This window comes from Lissotriton vulgaris, chromosome 6 (genome assembly GCF_964263255.1).
Source record: "Lissotriton vulgaris chromosome 6, aLisVul1.2, whole genome shotgun sequence".
NCBI lineage: Eukaryota > Metazoa > Chordata > Amphibia > Caudata > Salamandridae > Lissotriton > Lissotriton vulgaris.
In genome coordinates, this window is record NC_141694.1 from 1,382,935,530 (window position 1) to 1,382,958,924 (window position 23,395).

Consider the following 23,395-nt stretch of genomic DNA (forward strand, 5'->3'; position numbering starts at 1 on the left):
CAACATAACCCCTATGGGTGATTACCATGGTGTCAGACCAGTAGATCTCTCAATGATGTCATGCTTTATTAAGGTGTCAAGTTCTTCCTCAACAGCCACCTGTAAATGGAATGCAATTCGATGATGTCGTTGGGCAACAAGACGGATGTCCTTATTTATGTGAAGTTGCATTTTCATGGTCTTAAGTCTTCCTCGTCCATGAAACAAAGATGGAGACTGACTCACTATCTCATGATAGGTATTGACATTACAGAAATCAGCCCCATATCAGCAATAGTACTGAAACTGAATGAACATGTGCTAGATGAAGTACGTGGCAAGACATGAATTGGCACTTGTACTTTCATATTTGCATGCTTCACAGTGGCTTTGAGTGAATGAACTTTGACTTTTCAGTATGTCAAAGCAGCCCAAGTATAGACTTTGATTTTCAACTGAGTCAAATGGGGCACTGAAGACAGTTCATTGTACATCTCCAATGGCATAATATTTATTGATGTGCCACTGTCTATGATAGAAGGTATGCAGCACCATTCAATTTCAGCATGATTTTGGGACAGTGTCCAAATGAATTTTGCACTTTCACTTGTCGGCCTAGCTTTGATCAGCATTCTTACTTGCAAGAAGCTAACCCTACATGTGCATGTCTTCTGGCAGTCAACATTGACATCGCACAACCATCTTCCTCACGGCCACTCGACAATGGTTGTGACAAACTTTCAAACAAAGAATTTGACAATGTACGATAATATTTAGTTTCTGCTTGTCTCGACTGATGTTGTTGTTTGGCCTTGTGGGTGTGTGTAGAACATTGAGTCTGGTACTTTCTGGCATCCATTTTGTTTTCTCGACATGACACACTTGATCTTTTCCTCACTTAGCAGACTGTTACAAAATCGTTTTCCTTCCTTCAGCCTTTGCATACCTGTCCAATGGTTGGACATCTACCCTCAAGTTGAAAGGCATTTGCCTTGTGTTTCGACTTACTCTTCACTCTCAGCCCTGATTCTTTTTGGGCCATTCAAGCCTCCATGCAAGCAGCATGTCTGCCAGCTCTCTCCCATGCTCTAGTAGCCATGAGTACGTGCTTCAAACTTTCAGCATTCATCGTCTGAAGTAATCAGAGAGGCAACCTTCTATTATTCTGAGACACATAGCCTTTTATCATTGAACTAATTGAACTTGCAATGCTTTAGGAGGGAATCAAGTATTTCTACAAACTCATTCATCATTTCCGCAACCCTCTGCCTTTCCTGACTGAAGATGTACCTTTCGTGGTTGACATTTGGCATTGGATTGAATTTGGTGTTTAAGGACCGTCACTTCTTTACCCTGTGTATTTTTCTTTATCACTTCTTTTACTCCATCACCTGCCAAATTCTTTAGGTATTTAATGATCCTTTCGTCATTTGTTTCTTCCAGAGCATCAATGAAAGCATCAAAGGTTTCGATCCAGTCAGTCCACCTGTCCTAAACATTTTGCTTTTTGGCACTGTCAAAGGGAAGCAGTGGTTTTAAAGAATGCAGCAGCATCATAACCTGTGTAACTGTCTGGTATTGGGAGCAGAGCTTGCTCTGGCAGCATCTGCTGCCTGCTTGTACCAGCACTGTAGTCATGCACTAGCCACATGCTGATGTATAGATCATCGCACCTGCTCTCCTTCTGTATGTTACTGTCTTCTTCTTTAATGGTTAGTATCAGCTTTGTTCCATGCATAGGTTCTTCACCCTTCTCACCTCTTTCATTGTATTGGGTTTCTACTGCCTTTAGTGTTTCCTTGCCTTCACCTGCTTCTGCTCACAGTGTTCTCTTGCACCTGGATGTCACAGTTCACTGCACTTTCCATACCTGGTTGTCACTGCCTTTAGCGTTATCGTACTGTATGCCTGACAGGTCTGTGTCATGTTGTTGCATAGTATCTCTTGTCTTGACTTTATTAGCAGATTTCTAGCAAATGACAAATTTTCTGTAAGGCCCTCACTTTCTTCACACACCTTGCACCGGCTCAGGTGTTGACTCCACATATGCCAGCTGTCGACTTTCACTTCGACTGAGGACATGTGACCCACACAAGCAGTTTGCTGAACCAAGGCAAACTCTCTGGGAGAGCACTCTCAGTTCTTCAGGTCACCAAGTTTGCATAATCCCTTATCTTGTTGCCAGTTGGAGCATCAAAGCCCAGCCCGAGTACTTGTAAATGATCAACCCAGATATGGAGCTTGGAATTACATGTCTTTATTACTCAGCGAGTAAAGGTTCACTGGACATTCCATGTCATGAATTTTATCACCCACACACTTACATCACTGTTCGACTGAGTCCATCAGATTCCAATAGGCCTGTCATCTCTAACTCACAAGGCACAACACATGCGAGGGAAGCTTGCATTGTTTTTGATCAGATCAGTATGTGTTCTATTGGTGCAAGAAAAGTGTGTACTCCTGACTGGTACTGTACCTGTTTTGTGTGTGTAAACTTGCTATGCGTGTGAGTCAAGCTTGCACTCATGCACTCTAGTGCTGTTCCTTACACTTGTACCAAATCTGAAATGCTGCTTGTTTGTTTTATCTAAGAGAGGGTTTAAATGTTTCCGCTAAGGCAACACTTGTTCCATGACTTTGAAGAAAGCTGCACTGGCCCTGCAGTACCACATTTGTTGCATGTCTTTAAAGGAAGCTTGCATTGACTGGCCCCGTAGTGGCATACTTGTTCAATATCTTTGAAGAAGGCTAGCACTGGCTGACACTAGAGTATCACACCTATAAAGGAAACATGCACTGGTCCCCCTGTGCTCCTGTTCCCTGTGTTCTATCTATTTCTGTGTCTTAGATCTGACCAAAATCCGGTTTTAGCACTCACCAGCCTAATTGTTTCTCAATAATAATGGATATTCTTGCTTGGATAAAATGTGCTCTACATAAGCCGGCGTCAATTATTCATCAGACAGAGTGTCATTCACATAGTAGTTGAGCCCTTCAAAACATTGTACATACAATTGGGTAGTGTATCAACCCTCACCAGCTTAATTTTTTTCTCAATATTAATACATAATCTTGCTTGGATAACATGTGCTTTACATAAACCGGCGTCAGTTATTCATCCAACAGAGTGTCATTCACATTGTAGCTGAGCCCTTCAGAACATCATCCATACAATTGGGCAGTGTATCAGCCCTCTTCAACAACTGACTTTGTTGCCAATGTTTGGCTGTGCTTAGCAAACAACGGCTTGTCATTAGGATGTCAAGTCATCTGAGTAACAGTATTTTGTCTGCTTACTCTGCATTACTCTGCATCCAGATAAATCAAGTCTCAGGAGATATTTCCTTTAGTTCATCTCTGAGAAGCTCATATGCAAATGCAGACTAGTATTGATTAAGTAATGAGAGTACCAGTAGCTCCACTGCCATACCACAACTATCTTATTTATAGTGCTGGGCATCACTGCTGCAAGTTTCAAAAGCATTCTACCACCTGCAAGTCATATTCTGCATACTCTATCATTTGCACTGTTCCAAGATGGCAGACAAGTGCGAAGCTTTTGTTTTCAATTTTTTCTTTGCAGCAGATACCTTCTACATTTATTTGTCATATTTGTTTCAGCATATGCACTGCAAACAAAGCCACCACCTTGTGTTTTAGAAGGCAAGCAGGACTTATTTGGATGCCAAGATTCTTCCCATCAAAAGCCCACATAGATCAGACTCACATAGTCTGCAATGCTGGTCGAAGTGAGGCTTATGGGAGATTAGACAACCTCAGTGTGCATTCAGTCTTCAGTGTAGCATGCCTCAAAAGCTTTGTCTAGAAAGCAAGTCGCACCAATTCCGACCAGAGTGGAACGTTATTTTAAACAGAGAGGAATGGTTCTACAGAAAAGCTTCAATTCAGAGGTTTCAGAACTCAAGTCTGCCTTCTTACAAGTGGCCTGGAATATAAACTTTACTGCGTCCTCCACACATCTATTCATACATTGCACCTGATTTTATAAGATTTTGTCATATAACCCTGAAAGAGAAGTACCTTCCACCAGCTTATCCGCAACTGACGTCCTCAGTCAAATAAATGTGAGAAGCTTTCCCATATCCTGGAAACTTCGATATTTAAAAGACTTAGGGGCATATTATCAAGCCTGTGCGCTAAAATTATCGCTGCTTTATCGGCCGAAAACGGCCGATAAAGCGGCGATAATGGGCTTGATAATATGCTCTGTGGAATTCCAATCGAAGCCCATGTTAGATGTCTTCACATCTAACATGTGCTTCGATTGGAATTCCATAGAGCATATTATCAAGCCCGTTATCGCCGCTTTATCAGCCGTTTTCGGCCGATAAAGCGGCGATAATATGCCCCTTAGACATCGCACCTTTGACTCCAAAAGTATAATTGTGGCTATTCCTGATGAAGGTGCTCACAGCGCCAAAACGCGCACCGAAGATTAAAAATTTTGCCACTGATTGTTTTAATAATATGATGCAATTTTTGAATGAATTGTAATAAGGATCAACTATTAGTATTATTTTTGATTATTTCTGATTATTGTGTTTAAAAATTTAAAAATGTTTTTATAATTAAAAATTGACTATTTAATATCTATAAATCATTTTTCTGAACTCATTACTCTATATGTATCTGCTTTAAGGAGATTGTACATTACCTAGGAACGACATTTCCCATTGTTGTCAAAAGGTTTGAAGCACACTAGCGGACCAATCTACTAGATACTCAACATTTGCCTCCAGTGCCAACATCTGTTCAAAAACTGCTCCTTCCTAGTGAGCAGTGTACCTGTGTGTGAGCACTGTGCTTCTGTGGGTGCAGGAAAACCACCATGTTTTGTGAGTGCAGTGTGAGGGATGTTCCTGTGTGAATGCAAGAATAACATTCTCTTTATTGAGTGCAGGGTAAGTCATCTACTAGTTCAAAGTTGTGCCTGCAAGAGTGTAACGTGAGGCATATGCTTCTGTGAGTGCAGCAAGATGGATGTACTTATATAAGAGCAGCATAGTGAGTGTGGGGTCCCTGAATATTATTTATTTATGTGCATGCAATTTATAAGTGCCAAACCTATTGGCTTTAGTACTGCTTTCTTTAGGATTATGGCTTTGACTTGCAGATATTCAGTGCAGGTAATGAAAATACAATAGTGTGTGTATGATAGTGACTTTTGATTTGGCAGATGCAGGCTCTATCAAAGGAGGTTGAGCAGTGTCGGGGGCAGCTGACAGACTGAGATGACATCCTAGTGAGGGAGCCCAGTTATTGTGCTTGCACTGGGGCCCATGGCAATGTTGCTATGTCACTGGTCGCACACCAAAGGAAGGTGAGCTAAGAGGCAAGTGAGTAGCAGATATTGCATGCTGCTTGTTTAATAAAAGAAAAGTTTGGATCTGACATTCATCCTATTTCAAGTTCTTTCTGTGTTAACGGGATCTGAGGGGCCTATTTAGAGTTTGGCTTGCGTGGTTTCTCAGTCACAAATGTAATGGATATCCTGTCTGCCTTCATACAAGTGCATTAAATCTTATGGCACTTGTAATAAAACAGACAGTACTTAATTTGTAAAAGAATGAATGTGGGTGCACAAGCCCTGCTCAGAATCCCACCATTAAATGTTGGGGTGCCCAATACCAAGGCTGCATAGTCTGTATTCCACCTCTTGCCTCTTTAAATTAGATCTTAAATCTATAAATGTGTTGCAGTTCAAAAAGTCGATGCAGACTTTTTAGAGTCTGCAATGTTATCCTGAGGGAGGAAAAGTCAATGCAGCATTCAGGTACAGAACAGCGACTTACGGGACCAATCTCCAGGAGTTAAGGTGAGTGGTGGGTAAGGCCCAAGGTAGCACTAGCAGAACACCACCAGCGGCACTAGGGCGGCAGGGTGCAGGGTCGCAAAACAGCGTCAAGTGCCCAATGTTACTCTACGGGAGTTGGCTGCAGGCTTTGACTGTGGGGGCCAGTCGGGCTGAAACCAACAGGGGGGCTCAGGTCTCATGATGCTCAGGGTCATAGGGACACCTTTGGTACTCTTCTACATAGTCCAGGGGAAACACGTGCAGAGGTTTTCTTAGGCGTCAAATCTTTCTTACTGGGAGAATTCACGGTAGAGAGGGCCTGCGTGCAGCGGCTACAGACGACGTCTGGGAGTTCACCAGGGGTGAAACCACAGTAGACTCAGTCTCTGGAAGGCTGGGGACCATGATTGCACCATTGTCTCACTTCAACTAAGACTTGGAGCAACAGGTGCAGTGTTGTCCTTAGGCGTCTGGTTTATGAGGTCATGCAGTCCTCCCAGGAGTCACAAGTTACTTCTGGAAAGTCATGTGCACCTCAGATTAGGCCATTTGTGGGTGGTGCCAGCCTGGAAGGGCGTGTCCAGATGCCAAAGAGTTCTGGACAAGTGAGGTGGCTTCCTCTCCTGTGTGGGGAACCAGACCTGCATTTTAAAGGCAGTAGCTTCTTAGAAGTTCCCCTGGCTTGGAATGCTAATCAGCAGGTTATCCTGTGGGAAGTGGTGCAAAACATCGTCAGGTACCAATGTTCCTCAATGGGGATTGGTCGCATCGTAAAGAGCCTGAATGTTTTCATTGGGGGACCAGATGGTCTGAAACAAAAGTGGGGCACATGTCTCACAATGCTCGGGATGTGGAAACACCTTTGATCCTCTTCTCCTGCGGCCTGGGCAGCTGGGTGCAGAGGTGTTTGGAGGCGTTGGGTTATCATCACCAGAGACTCTCATGGTAAAGGGGGCCTGCACAAAGAGGCTGCAGGCGGCATCAGGAAGTCCACAGCTAGGAAACCCAGGGTGGGCTTTGAGTCTGGAATATCTTGGGACTAAGCTGGCATCATTGGCCCTCTTCATTTCGGGATAGGCAGCATGGGTGCAGTGGTGCTCCCCGGTGTTCGGTTTTTGGCACTCCAGAAATTGCAGATCTTCTGGGGTGCATGCAATTTGCAGAAAAGTAGCTCTGTTACACCACAGGAGTGTCTAGGTCTTGTGTGACAGCTAGAAGTCCTCCAGGGGTTTGTAGAGGACAGCAGGCAGATCTGCAGGGCTGTTGCCAAGTCTGCTGCTGGTCTTCTGTTCTTGCTTTTGGGACTCTTCAGCAACTGTCTTCTTGGGTAAGGTTCACAAGATCTGATTTCCAGGTACCAAGGGCTCTTCTAAATACCGGCTTTAGGGGCCTTTAGGGAGTGCAGGGTAGTAGCGTGTGGGCTACTTACTCCTGGGGTCATTACGCCTCCTATATGACCACTTCGTTAGGACATAACACTATCTCAGAGTTTCTAATTTTGCCATCACAAAGATGGCAGACCTCTGATTTCAATATACACTTCAGGTAGACCACCTTAGGGGTGGAACTGGCCGGGTGGTGAACAAGCCTTCACTGACTACTTCTAGGTGCCTGAGAACAGAATATGAGAGGGGTCCAAGGGGAAATTATATTTATAGACCTACATGTATCTTGTCCCCCAACTAACCAATATAATAACACAAGAAAGATACCAAGGGTCTTAAAAGTTCCTGTAGTTAGCACTCAACTATGGTGTCTAAAGAAAGAACACCGAAGGAGAGAACAAGGAAAAGAAAGAAAGTACCCATCAGCCCACCCATTGGCGGAACTTCGTCATCTGGGTTTTTATGAAATGGAGACTGGTATCCGCTAGGCACCTCATTAGAATGTTTCTTGAGAGGTGCTAGTATCGGATCCTCCAGTTAGATTGACAGCCAGTAGGTGGAGATAGTAAGCTGAGGGTACAGGTTGCAGTGTTTATAACAAGTGAAAAAAAGGAAAAAATAGTGATATTTTAAAAATACCTGTTGTGATGTCTAAAGGTACTTTATTGGATGTGACCATCACAACGGCATGGTTAAAAACAGAGTGAAGATAGTATGAAAAAAATACTATCCAACATAGATATTAGTTGGTCGACATGTTTCAGCCCTAACAGGCTTTCATCAGGACCTATGCTGTACACTACTGCAACAGTGAAGATAAATTGTGACAGAAAAAATGATTATGTAGACCTACCAGTATATTTTAACTTTTAGGCAGTCTCATATTTTATTGTCATGAACTCTCCTACAGAAAAGGAAACACACAAGAGAATATACAAACAACAAAGCAGATATTAATATAGAACATCTGATGTGTTTTAATAAGTGTGCCCAAAACAATTTTTTAGTGTATTACACTCACCCATATATGAAGGGGAGAAGACCTAACCTCGCCTGGCGCTCGCTCAGGACATTGAGCCCACGCTCTAAGCCAGGATAAAAAACATGAAAGATTAACATGAATGCACTTTGCCAGTAAGTACAAAGTTATTTCTACAGTGACTACAAAAATGGGTGGTGACCAATAGCAGAACTACAAAGCAAAAGAATTGAAGATAGCAGAGCTCTTTTGGCGTGACATGATTTCCAAGAGCTTTTGTTTAGTTGGAAACGTCCCACATGCCTTAAACTCTCAGACAATGTGTCAAAAAGGCATGAAAGACACCCATTGCTTTTTTATCAGGCATGGAGTCATTAAGAGGCATGTCCAACAAGGATGTACATATCGGACAAACAATAGACATAATCGAAAAGCGTTTATCAAATTGTAAACGAAGTTTCAAATAATAACACAGTGTAACCAACAAAGATGTACAAGTTGGACACGAGTCTTCTCACAAATAGAGATAGAGCTTATCAGAGACAGACAGCATGTCTCATATTACAAATTACTTTTCCAATTAACAAAGATTTTTAAGTAGCACGATGCGACAGGGGTCCCACTCACCTTTCCGTCGTTACCTCGGTCTTTTATCTGAGCCGAGGGGAAGGTGATGAGAACTCCTGTCACTCCTGGCTAAAACGACCCCTTGCAGACCAGAGTGGAAACCCTGCATGCTTCTACAAGTGTGTCCTGATTGGTTCATATCACAAGCCGGAAACCGGAAACAGGCAACACGTGTAACGTTGGAACAGACAACGCGCCGCTGTTATGTCTTCAAGCAAAATGCGGACCAGAATGGAAGCTCTAAATGTTTCAACAAGAGCATAATGATTGGTTCATTTGACAGGCCTGCAAACCGGAAATAAAACATTTACACCACTGTTCCGTCTTATGTCTGCAAGGGACGGGACGGAGGCGGACTTTATTGAAAGACCGTAAAATTGTATAAGGTGCACTGTGGTTGGATACTCTTTGTTGGACCGGAAAACAGATGACGTTCTGTAGATCACTAGCGCATAGAGACATTGTTAAACTGCGATGCCCGTCTCGCAGACCTGGCCTGGCAACTTGAGCCCAGAGAAAGCCTTGTATGGCCATTAACCTGCTCAAAATGCACAATGGCAGACTCAGTGTGTTATTGTAGAATGACAACCTTGATTGATTAACATCAGGAATATGGAACGGCCAACACTCTTTTTATACTGTTGGAGCAACCGGATGTAAAGGGATTTGTTTGTTTCTTGAAAGAAGAAAGCATTAATTAATAATGAATATGCGGACAGGGTATCTATCTGTGAGTACTAAACCAACTGCTCAGATGTACACACCCAGTTATAGGTTGGAATCTTTTCGAGATATTGTTGCTCGTAGTGAGCTACATGCTTCTATAATGCAGATGTCAGCTGGAGGAAAGATGTCCTCACCAGTATGTACTCGGTTGTCACCTACAGCTGCCGCATTTTCTGATCTCCAGAGGGTGGGAGAGATTTCTTAAATAGTAATACCTTCTTTACATGATGTTTCTAAAGATGAATCCACGGTATGTCATCATTTAACCCCTCGGTATCGCATTTAAGTTTAAAAATCCATTTCTGTTCTTTTGTGAACAGGAATTGGGAAATGTCACTCACATGCGGAGGTATGAATGGCTGCTCTAGTACTAGCCATTCCAGATCCTCAGCAGAATGTTTCATTGTGATAAAATGATTGGTCATCCGGGTTGCTTGTTTATTGCGTCTGATGGTACTTTTATGTTCCTGTATTCTTAACTTGACCTTCCTCGTCGTCATACCTATATAACGAAGGGCACAGGGGCAGGTGATTTGATATATGACCTTCTCACTATTGCAGTTTGTGTGTCGTTTTGTCAAGCTGTCTCCCACTAGGAACCACGCTGCAGGAGCGATGATAGTCCCCTCTCTCTACCCCCGCACAGACTGCAGGCCACGTTATGAATACCAATGCACTCTACAGCCTGGGCCAGGAGAGAGGGAAGGGTAAAGACAACAACCCCGGGTGAAGGGGGGTGAAGAAGGCTTGTAGACCCAGGAAATCTCCTGACAGCTCTTCTAAGCTTCAAGAGCATGCAAGGGACCTCGCACCCTGCATAGGAAACATAAGCAGATAAGAGCACTTAGGAAAATCACTTCTAATGTCAATCTCTCTATGCACATTTAACTACCAGCATTAAACATAACCTCTTCCCTCCTTCTTACCCAATTAGTGCTTCGGCCGGGCAGCATAGGAGACCCCGTTCCTCGGTAGGAGTCCAGAAGCCTTCAAGACTAAACACCCCTCCGTGAGTTTTCCTCGCTGTGAATTGCACGTTAGGGGAAAAAGTCCTTGGACCGAAAAAACCCCGTTTTCTTTTCTACTTGTGCTAAACAAACTCCCCGCATACCCCGCTTCCTGAAAAACCCGTGGCCACAATGGAAAAAAAAGAAAAACAAAACATTAGCGAAAAGCTGGTTCGTTTCCTGAACCCAAAAGTCACACACAAGAACGCCGAGGGTCATACAACTCCCGGAAATGATTGCACCGGCTTGAATGCAATGCTTGTGCGCAGCCGCCCACCGGAATCCAACTTCCTTGTTTTTTGTGCAAGTTTACGAGTCACTTGCAATGTCCCAATCCAGATTCCAGAAGAAGTCCTTTAAGGTCAGAACGAAGCCTCGCTCTGACTCTCACCAGATCCGTCCCTGGGTGAAAAAGCACGAACTCAGCAAAACAATCACAGGTACACGATTCCCAAAAGACAACGTGACCGGAATTAAAACCAAGCACTGAATGCCCGGTTCCACTGCCTTAAAAACGATCACATGGGCGGAAAGGGGGAGGGGTGTACCTTTCAACATGTGCATAGAGAGAGGACTGGGCGCAGCCAGTGCTAAATCCCAACAGTACCTCCCCGCAAAGGCCTCCCTACAGGACGGGGCTTGGAAGGGTGACGTAAATGAAAAAGTCTCACCAATCTAGGGGCATGTACCCCACTAGCTGCCTCCCAGGTGCGATCCTCCGGGGGATATCCCTTCCAGTCTATCTGATACATAAGTTTTCCATTTCTTCTCCTGGAGTCCAAGATAGCACTAATCTCAAACTCCTCTTCCTCTCCTATCATCACAGGGGGAGGAGGGGGCAAAACCTGAGTGGTAACGACATAGGGTTTCAAAAGGGAGGTGTGAAAGACGGGATGGATCCCATACTCATCAGGTAACCCCAACTTCATTGCTACAGGATTGACTACCTTGAGTACAGGAAAAGGACCCACAAACCTTGGCTGTAATTTACGTGACCCCCCTAGTCGCAGGTTCTTGATGGAAAGCCACACCTTATCTCCCACCCGATAGGAAGGAGCAGGGGCCCTATGTTTATCTGCCTGCTTCTTCATGTCAACCTTTGCCTTCTCTAGATGTTCCAACGCCGTATTCCAGATCTGAACCAAAGAGTGACCTAAGGCAGTTACAGCCGGTACCTGGCCTGAAGGCTGAATGGGGATCGCTCGAGGGTGAAACCCCATGGAACAAAAGAAAGGGGTCATTCCCACTGCTGAATGCACACTGTTGTTATAGGCGAATTCAGCCAGCAGGAGAGCCACAACCCAATTACAAGCTAATGAAGTACCCAGACACCTCAAATACTGCTCCATGGTCTGATTGGTGCGCTCCGTCTGACCATCCGACTGAGGATGATATGCGGAGGACAGACATAGATTCATCTTTAAAGCAGCACACAATTCCTTCCAGAAATGAGAGATAAACTAAGCCCCCCTATCGGAAACAATGGCCAGAGGCAATCCATGCAGGCGTACCACTGAAGACAAGAAGATGGTGGCCAATTCTCCTGCAGTAGGCAACTTAGCCAAGGGTATAAAATGTGCCATCTTAGTGAAGGAATCAACTACAACTAATATGGCTGTAAAACCAGACTCCAGAGGTAAGTCCGTCACAAAATCCATACTTATTGTTTGCCAGGGAGCCCTAGGGACAGGGAGAGGATGCAACAATCCTGAGGGCTTAGCATGTGTTGGTTTATTCACTGCACACACAGGACAGGCCTTTACATACGACTGCACGTCTCTTGCCACTGACTCCCACCAAAACCACCGCAAACAGAATTCCATGGTCTTGGTGGAACCAGGATGCCCAGCCAGAGAAGAAGAATGACACCATTCCAATACCATATCTCGGAGATCAGGGGGAATAAACAGTTTGTCCTCATGATACAGCAACCCAGTTCTTAAGGATATCAAAGGTTGTGACATACAAGGTGTAAGATCAATCTTTGCCAGTTCTACCCGAACCAATTCATTAAAGTCATCAATGGAAATGCTGCCCACTATTCTCTCAGGAGCTATGAAGGAACACCTCACTTTCTCAACTGACAGGTCAGGGTGTTTCACATGGATACGGGACAACGCATCTAATTTTAACTGCTGCGCCGTAGGCCTGTAAGTAATGATAAAGTCGTACTCATTGAAGAATGAGACCCACCTCATCTGACGAGGGGTTAAGGCGCGCGCTGACCGGAAGAACTCCAAGTTTTTATGGTCAGTGAAGATGGTTATCGGATGCCGAGCACCCCATAAATTATGGCGCCACTCCTCAAAAGACAATTTGATTGCCAGCAATTCCCGCTCCGCCACGGTGTAATTCCTCTCAGCGGGCAGCAAGGTCTTAGAGAAAAAGGCGATCGGATGCATATATCCGTTCTCCACGTCTCTCTGAGACAACACCCCCCCCACTGCGCACAAAGAAGCATCAGCTTCCACAAAAAAAGGCAATGTAGGGTCAGGATGAACCAAAACAGGTGCCGCTGTGAACCTCTCGATTAACAGATTCAAAGATGATTGAGCATGATCGGACCACACAAATGGCACCCCTTTCCTTAACAACACTGTCATGGGGGCTATGATCTCAGAAAAGTGCGAAATAAACCGCCGATAGAAATTGGCGAACCCAAGTAGGACTTGAATATCTCTCACACAAGTCGGCGACGGCCAAGAAGTGATAGCTTCTATTTTCTTGGGATCCATCATAATCCCCTGCTTGGAAATCACAAATCCCAAAAACTCCACCTTAGGCGTGTGAAAGCTACACTTTTCCAACCGTACGTATAACTGATGTTCCTTCAGGCGCTGCAAGACTTGCCCTACATGGACTACGTGTTCCTCAACAGAGGTGGAAAACACAAGGATATCGTCAATGTAGACTATGACGCTCAAATCCAAATATTCCCTCAATACCTCATTGATGAAAAACTGAAAAGCAGCCGGAGCGTTACATAGCCCAAAAGGCATAACGCAATACTCATAAAGGCCGAATTTGGTCCGGAATGCAGTTTTCCATTCATCGCCTTCACGGACACGAATGAGATGGTAAGCACCCCTGAGATCTAATTTGGTGAAAACCGTCGCATGCTTCAGTTGATCAAGCAACACAGGTATCAAGGGCAGAGGGTACTTGTTCTTAATCATACCCTTGTTGAGCGCCCTATAGTCTACACACACCCAAAGTCCACCTTCCTTCTTCGGAATAAAGAAGATAGCCGATGACACTGGCGAGGAAGAGGGACGAATGAACCCTTTCTCCTGCATCTCATCTATATACTCCTTTAAATACTGTTCCTCAGGACCCGACAAGGCATAAACACGACTACAAGGCAACATAGCCCCGGGCATCAGGTCGATCCGGCAATCAAAAGAGCGGTGCGGGGGAAGTTCCCTAGCCTTCCCTTTATCAAATACATCGCTATAAGCCGAATAAGAGTCAGGGACTCCTAACGCTTCCCCCACTCTGCCGGAACTCACTGCACAGGCCAAGGGGGTTATCCAATCGGTAGCAACCTTGTAATAATTCTGCAAACAATGAACGGAATCAAGGGTCACTGTTCACCTTATCCAATCTATTTTGGGGTTATGTGTTTGCAACCATGGTACACCCAAAACTACACCGAAAGAAGGGGCATCAATCAAATCAAAACCTATCTCCTCTGAATGACCATTATCTCCTATCATACATAGAGGTTCGGTCTGACGTGTGATTGTACCAGATGACAATTCAGTCCCGTCGATAGCCCTTACAGGTTCTGGTTGTTCCTTGTAAACCCAGATAACTCCGATTCTCTCAGCCAACTTGATGTCCATAAAGTTCCCCGTAGCACCGGAGTCCAATAGAGCCGACACTGGAGCCCTATGGTTGTTTGATATCACCAAACAGACGGTGATGGAAAAATGTCTGGGGACCCTCTTCACTATGCCGGGTATTTGATACGGAGTACAAGGAACCATAGAGTCCACATGCATGGCGTCCCGATGCACACAAGCCACCGCCTTACGTTATGGTTCCTTAGAAGGCTTCACGGGACAATCCCTTGCATAATGTCCCGCATGGCCACAATACAAACACAGGTTTTTAGATCTACGCCTTTCCTTTTCTACTGAGGTCAGCGGTCCTCTGATACCACCTATCTCCATCGGTTCAGGGGTCTGTTTTAGGTCCCCCCCAATTCCACGTGAATCACTCCGAAAAGACAGAGGGCGTGACAGAAAGGGTCTAGTTCTTTCTCCCTTCCTTTCCATTAACCGGTGATTCAACTTCACTACCAAATCAATGAACTCAGTACAATCAGAAGGAGGATTAACCACCTGGGAAACCACATGCTTTAGTTCCTCGCATAACCCCTGATAGAAAATGGAGGTACGTTTATCAACAGGCCAATGAGTTTCAGAAACTAATCTATTGAAGGTAGATACATAAGTAAGTAGATCTTGTTTACCTTGCCGTAATTTCAATAGTTCGGCGTCACTGGCCTGCATAAACGCATGTTTAGCAAACAAGGCATGCATCATTTCCTTGAACGTATCATAATTGTTCAAAACCGGATCATCATTCTCCACCAAAGGCACGGCCCAAGTAGCTGCAGTCCCTGCTAAGTAAGAGATCACAAACGCCACCTTGGCGGAATCATTAGGGAAAGCTGCGGGCCTGCATAAGAAGTGGAGATGGCACTGGTTCATAAAAACAGCAAATTTATTCGAGTCACCCGAAAAGCGTTCAGGAACCGCTAAAGGGACAGGAGTAGGGGTGGTAACATTCACTGTCAAGGGAGAGGAGCTAGTACTAGCTCCCCTGTCATATTGAAAAGTGGCCGGGTGTATCACAGGTTTTCCTGCTCCCCAACTCCCCTGATCACGGGACCTAGCCACATCCAACTCCCTACGCAATCCCTGATTCTCATGTTTTACATCCTGCAATTGTGTTTGTAAAGCAGTGATGGCCCCCATTAACTCCTGCATAGTGGGAACCCTCTCTTCCTGCCCATTATCCTCATTCTTTTCCACATCCATACTCGCTCGGGCAGCGCAACTATTCGTGGGCTTGGTTTTTTGCCAAGCTGTCTCCCACTAGGAACCATGCTGCAGGAGCGATGATAGTCCCCTCTCTCTACCCCCGCACAGACGGCAGGCCACGTTATGAATACCAATGCACTCTACAGCCTGGGCCAGGAGAGAGGGAAGGGTAAAGACAACAACCCCGGGGGAAGGGGGGTGAAGAAGGCTTGTAGACCCAGGAAATCTCCTGACAGCTCTTCTAAGCTTCAAGAGCATGCAAGGGACCTCGCACCCTGCATAGGAAACATAAGCAGATAAGAGCACTTAGGAAAATCACTTCTAATGTCAATCTCTCTATGCACATTTAACTACCAGCATTAAACACAACCTCTTCCCTCCTTCTTACCCAATTAGTGCTTCGGCCGGGCAGCATAGGAGACCCCGTTCCTCGGTAGCAGTCCGGAAGCCTTCAAGACTAAACACCCCTCCCGGAGTTTTCCTCGCTGTGAATTGCACGTTAGGGGAAAAAGTTCTTGGACTGAAAAAACCCCGTTTTCTTTTCTACTTGTGCTAAACAAACTACCCGCATACCCCGCTTCCCGAAAAACCCGTGGCCACAATGGAAAAAAAAGAAAAACAAAACATTAGCAAAAAGCTGGTTTGTTTCCTGAACCCAAAAGTCACACACAAGAACGCCGAGGGTCATACAACTCCCGGAAATGATTGCACCGGCTTGAATGCAATGCTTGTGCGCAGCCGCGCACCGGAATCCAACTTCCTTGTTCTTTGTGCAAGTTTACGAGTCACTTGCAATGTCCCAATCCAGATTCCCGAAGAAGTCCTTTAAGGTCAGAACGAAGCCTCGCTCTGACTCTCACCAGGTCCGTCCCTGGGTGAAAAAGCATGAACTCAGCAAAACAATCACAGGTACACAATTCCCAAAAGACAACGTGACCGGAATTAAAACCAAGCACTGAATGCCCGGTTCCACTGCCTTAAAAACGATCACATGGGCGGAAAGGGGGAGGGGTGTACCTTTCAACATGTGCATAGAGAGAGGACTGGGCGCAGCCCGTGCTAAATCCCAACACGTTTCAACATCCAAGGGCGTGGTGTGCCAATATCCACTTGTATGTACATGTTCATCTCTTAAATTGGAGCTTCTTTTGAAAGAGAAAAGTGGCAGTGGTATGTTGTCGCCTGCAGTGTTTAAAATACGCCAATTATGTCTGATGATCTTCTGGACCGCAGTTGAAGCAGTGCTAAAAGTGGTGACACAAGCCAGACTATCAAGAGGAGGTTTATCCACAGGCGGTGTGAGTAATCCATCTCAATGATTATTGGAGGCCCTCTTGCAAGATTTTTTAATCAGATTGCTCGGATAGAGTCGTTGCTTGAGTTTGTTGGACAAATCACCGGCTTGTACTTGAAAATCAGATCTCTCTGAACAATTTCTTCGAACCCTGAGAAATTGACCGAAAGGTAAATTCTCTCTGAGGGAACGAGGATGATGACTGTCGAATCTGAGTAGGGAATGCAAGCCATTGGTTTACGATACAGGCTGCTCGTAAGGTGTCCTCCTTTGGGAATAACCAGTAAATCCAAAAATGGAAGCTCTGTCTTACTGTATTCCACAGTGAATCTGAGGAACTGATTCTGGTTATTCAGCCAAGATTGAAAGGTGAGTATGGACCCTACAGTCCGTGCGAGAACTCCTTGAAACTACTTCCCATGAGAGTATAACACATATCCATTTTATCATGGAGACTGGCTTGTGTCACCCCTTTTAGCACTGCTTCAACTGCGGTCCAGAAGATCATCAGACATAATTGGCGTATTTAAAATACTGCAGGTGACAACATACCACTGCCACTTTTCTCTTTCAAAAGAAGCTCCAATTTAAGAGATGAACTTGTACATACAAGGCCAATACACATCGTCAAGGATACCACAACCACATTGTGGAACCTTCCTCCTGTGCAGGGACACCATCCATGTGGCAATTGTTCTGTGTGCCCACAGACCAAGAAAACATTATCAGTGGATATTGGCACACCACGCCCTTGGATGTTGAAACGACACACAAACTGCAATAGTGAGAAGGTCATATATCAAATCACCTGCCCCTGTGCCCTTCGTTATATAGGTATGACGACGAGGAAGGGCAAGTTAAGAATACAGGAACATAAAAGTACCATAAGACGCAATACACAAGCAACCCGGATGACCAATCATTTTATCACAATGAAACATTCTGCTGAGGATCTGGAATGGCTAGTACTAGAGCAGCCATTCATACCGCCGCATGTGAGTGACATTTCCCAATTCCTGTTCACAAAAGAACAGAAATGGATTTTTAAACTTAAATGCGATACGAGGGGTTAAATGATGACATACCGTGTTTTCATCTTTAGAAACATCATGTAAAGAAGGTATTACTATTTAAGAAATCTCTTCCACCCTCTGGAGATCAGAAAATGCGGCAGCTGTAGGTGACAACCGAGTACATACTGGTGAGGACGTCTTTCCTCCAGCTGACATCTGCATTATAGAAGCATGCAGCTCACTACGAGCAACAATATCTAGAAAAGATTCCAACCTATAACTGGGTGTGTACATCTGAGCAGTTGGTTTGGTACTCACAGATAGATACCCTGTCCGCATATTCATTATTAATTAATGCTTTCTTCTTGCAAGAAACTAACAAATCCCTTTACATCCGGTTGCTCCAACAGTATAAAAAGAGTGTTGGCCGTGCCAAATTCCTGATGTTAATCAATCAAGGTTGTCATTCTACAAAAACACACTGAGTCTCCCATTGTGCATTTTGAGCAGGTTAATGGCCATATGAGGCTTTCTCTGGGCTCGAGTTGCCAGGCCAGGTCTGCGAGACGTGCATCGCAGTTTAACGATGTCTCTATGTGCTAGTGATCTACAGAACATCATCTGTTTTCCGGTCCAACAAAGAGTATCCAACCACAGTGCACCTTATACAATTTTACGGTCTTTCAATTAAGTCCGCCTCCATCCCGTCCCTTGCAGACGTAAGACGGAACAGTGGTGTCAATGTTTTATTTCCGGTTTGCAGGCCTGTCAAATGAACCAATCATTATGCTCTTGTTAAAACATTTAGAGCTTCCATTCTGGTCCGCATTTTGCTTGAAGACATAACAGCGGCGCGTTGTCTGTTCCAACGTTACACGTGTTGCCTGTTTCCGGTTTCCGGCTTGTGATATGAACCAATCAGGACACACTTGTAGAAGCATGCAGGGTTTCCACTCTGGTCCGCACGGGCCGTTTTAGCCAGGAGTGACGGGAGTTCTCAATACCTTCCCCTCAGCTCAGATACAAGACCGAGGTAACGACGGAAAGGTGAGTGGGACCCCTGTCGCATCGTGCTACTTAAAAATCTTTGTTCATTGGAAATGTACTTTGTAATATGAGACATGCTGTCTGTCTCTGATAAGCTCTATCTCTATTTGTGAGAAGACTTGTGTCCAACTTGTACATCTTTGTTGGTTACACTGTGTTATTATTTGAAACTTTGTTTACAATTTGATAAACGCTTTCCGATTATGTCTATTGTTTGTCCGATATGTACATCCTTGTTGGACATGCCTCTTAAAGACTCCTTGCCTGATAAAAAAGCAATGTATGTCTTTCATGCATTTTTGACACATTGTCTGAGAGTTTAAGGCATGTGGGACGTTTCCAACTAAACAAAAGCGCTTGGAAATCATATCACGCAAAAGAGCTCTGCTATCATCAATTCTTTTGCTTTGTAGTTCTGCTATTGGTCACCACCCATTTTTGTAGTCACTGTAGAAATAACTTTGTACTTACTGACAAAGTGCATACATGTTAATCTTTCATGTTTTTTATCCTGGCTTAGAGCGTGGCCTACATGTCCTGAGCGAGCGCCAGGCGTGGTGAGGTCTTCTCCCCTTCATATATGGGTAAGTATAATACACAAAAAAATTGTTTTGGGCACACTTATTAAAACACATCAGATGTTCTATAATAATAATATCTGCTTTGTTGTTTGTATATTCTCTTGTGTGTTTCCTTTTCCGTAGTAGAGTTCATGACAATACGATATGAGACTGCCTAAGAGTTAAAATATTCTGGTAGGTCTACATAATCATTTTTTCTGTCACAATCTATCTTCACTGTTGCAGTAGTGTACAGCATAGGTCCTGATGAAAGCCTGTTAGGGCTGAAACATGTCGACCAACTAATATCTATGTTGTATAGTAATATTTCATACTATCTTCACTCTGTTTTTAACCATGCCGTTGTGATGGTCACATCCAATAAAGTACCTTTAGACATCACGACAGGTATTTTTAAAATATCACTATTTTTTCCTTTGTTTCACTTGTTATAAACACTGCAACCTGTACCCTCAGCTTACTATCTCCACGTACTGGCTGTCAATCTAACTGGAGGATCCGATACTAGCACCTCTCAAGAAACATTCTAATGAGGTGCCTAGCAGATACCAGTCTCCATTTCATAAAAACTCAGATGACGAAGTTCCGCCAATGGGTGTGCTGATGGGTACTTTCTTTCCTTTCCTTGTTCTCTCCTTCGGTATTCTTTCTTTAGACACCATAATTGAGTGCTAACTACAGGACATTTTAAGACCCTTGGTATCTTTCTTGTGTTATTATACTTCTAGGTGCCAACTGGGCCATGCTCAGGGGGTAGGCAACATTTTCTTCTCTGAGGGAAGCCATATTTGCACACCAATGGCAGTGAGCTCTTTGGAGTGTAATTTACGTGTAATCCTGTTGGAGCTGGTGTAAACACCCTCTGCCCTAGCATATTTTGTTCCTGACCTTCTGAGAGCAAAGGCCCTCACCCCTGGAGGTCAGAAACTCGTTTGTGGTGGCATGCTGGCTAGGACCAGTCAGTGAAATACTATTAGTTGCTTGGTTTTCAGGGACACCTCTAAGGTGCGCCCTGTGTGCATGTATAAAAAGGTCCATCACTGAAGTCAGTGTGGATTTAGGTTTAGGCTGAATCTTTTCTATCATCTGCTGGCTAGGCCAAAAACTGTTAATTACTGCAGTACCCTGTGGCTGTGACGGGAAGTCTCCGCAGGACATGCTGCATTTTATATTTTTATGTAGGTTTTATGAATATCCCTGCAAGCGCTATCTGGTGATTCTTTTTAAAAAACTTAATTTTACCCAGACCGGCGTTAATTTATTTGCACTATTGCACAGTGATAGTATTCTCCAAATTACTGAATTTCTTAAATTAAGTGTTAAACTGAAAAATTGTTTGGATCAGTAGTGGATACCTGAAATCCTTTGATTTTTATGTAACAAAGATAGTTAACTCTTGCACTTTGTACACTTTATCAGATATGTCTTTATAACAAATGTATTTTTAATTGTGTTATTAGCGTATATGTGCTTTTATGGTTTGAACAAAAACCGAAATAAAGTTTTATGAATGAATGAATTATTATGAAATGTTTGATATCAAACATTTTGGGTTTCAGTGAAGCCATCATGCAGCTGGGAAACTCGTTTTCACCAGTGTCCAGCACATGTACTGAAAATGGCTTCCCTGATAACTTTTACTGTTAGGAATTAAATTGACCAGCACAGGGACATATCTGCTGATGCAGATATCTCCACACATGCAGTTGGCAGCCTAAAGTGGACTCAACTGATACTTGGAAAATTGTGTGATGTGCAATCAACACCAATATACATCAATAATGTTCAGGTGGCATTGCTGTAGGGTTGACACAAGCTAGACAGGACTGGCTGAACAACCTACCTCACCTCCATCTTGTATCGCCAGTCTCTCTCTGGCCTAAACCCAGTGAACAAACAACAAAGAAGGTGGTAAGAACAGACTTATGCTTTGATTTTCTGAAATTTTTAAACTGTTATGTTTTTACTTGTGACTGTTTAAATTGTAACTCTTAGTTACTCTGCAATTTGTTCAGTGAAAAGTACAGTTTTGTTTTTCAGCAGTGACTGAATTTTTGACCTAGCTTCCTTTGTTCTGTGCTTAGGCTTTCAGGGGCAAGCCCTCAGCCTATTCCCCACCCCATTTTATTTTCATTTTTAAAGTTAAAATGCAAAGTACATCCTCTATCACAGTAAGTGAAAACTGCTGGTTTTTTTCTAAGGGTGGGCAAAGAATTCCGCTCCGCCGTTGGAGTTTTACCCACTTCGCGCTCCGTGAGGAGTTCCACAAAACTCCACTAAATGACGCAGAGCATAGTTTTTTCTCTCGCACAGCTCACTAACAGTAAGTGGGCGGGCGTTTGCAGCAGAAAACTCATGCACTAGATCTACTCAGAGATATATATCATTGCAGGCGGTTGCGGCAGGTCGGGTTGAGGAATCTGCAGCTCATGTTGAGGAAACTGCAGCTTGAGTAGACATCCTACTCTAGTAGCAGAAAACAGCAGCACCCTCTGGGGTGACGCAAAGGGCAGTTTGCCCTGATTATACAGTGTGGGACACACGCCTGGTATTTAAAATCAGTTCAAGCAACATGACTTAACATAGTCTGCCACTGGCGGAACAGTTTGTCAGTCACTTTGAAGAGCTCAACTGAGTAAATCCCTGCAAACTCTGCCGAGGCCTTGTTTTTTTCACAAGTGACTGTTTGAATTTGTGTCCTAATTTCCCCTGTACTGTGCTAAGTCCTGCAGGGGCAAGCCCCAGTCAACCTTTTGTTTTTGGACTTTTAAAGTTAAAAAGGCAAAGTACACTCTCAGAGGCTTGAACTTCTCACAGAATTTCATAAACCTAAATGCATAGAAAGAACCCATTGCATTATGCAAGAATTCACGGACAAACTGGCAAATCATTACCCAACTAAAGTAGTCACATTGGACTTCTATTTAAAACAAATGAAAACCATCAGAACCAACCCATTCCTAATAATACCCTCCCAGAGCAGGCTAAACCACTGTTGCAACTCACACAGATAACGCTGTGGGGCGGTGAGGAGGGGCCGAGTAGGTGGGTAATGGAGTTCGACATGACGGGAAAGTAGAAAGTAAATAAATAAATCAATAAACCCACTCACCCCACCTCACTGCCGCAGAGCATTACTTGTGCGAGCCGCCACTGCTAACCCAGCCTCTCCATTCCTTCAAACAAATAATGCAAAGTGAGTTAAGGATCTGGCCAAAGCAAGTTGGCCTGCCAGCAGCCCTTCTGAACCGTGTCTACCACAAATATTTAAGAACATTCTTCTAACTACCTGTGCTGGCACACCAGTAAGAAGAATCATCAATTATTCCTTAACTACGGGAATCATTCGAGAAGACCTAAAAAAGGCATATATAAGTCCATTATTAAGGAAAACTAACCTGAACCAGCTTGACCCTGACAACCACAGACCGATTACAAATGGACCTTTCCTGAGAAAACTGATAGAAAGAGCATAATTTGCCCATATGTCACACCTCATTGAGAATAACTCCTTACTTTCCGTCATCCAAACGGGATTCTGACCTCTGCCCTCATCGCCATCTGGGCTAACCTTACAAAGACCGGATACCACAACAGGGTTGCTGCACTATTTCTCTTGAACCTCTCAGCTGCCTTCAACACAGATGTCCATGACACTTTAGTCCAAAGACTCCATGAAGCCGGCAAAAGGGGACTGACCTCGACTGGATTACATCCTAAAAGAATAGACTACGCAGGATTCTGATCTATGCTGCCTGAAACCTCCACTCCAGATTGGTACCTTGCCTTAAAATCCCACCATACAAGAAAATAAACATAGGTGGCACATCTTTCCCCGTTTAAGCAGCTAAACTATGGAATCCATTACCCTCATATCCCTCAAACATA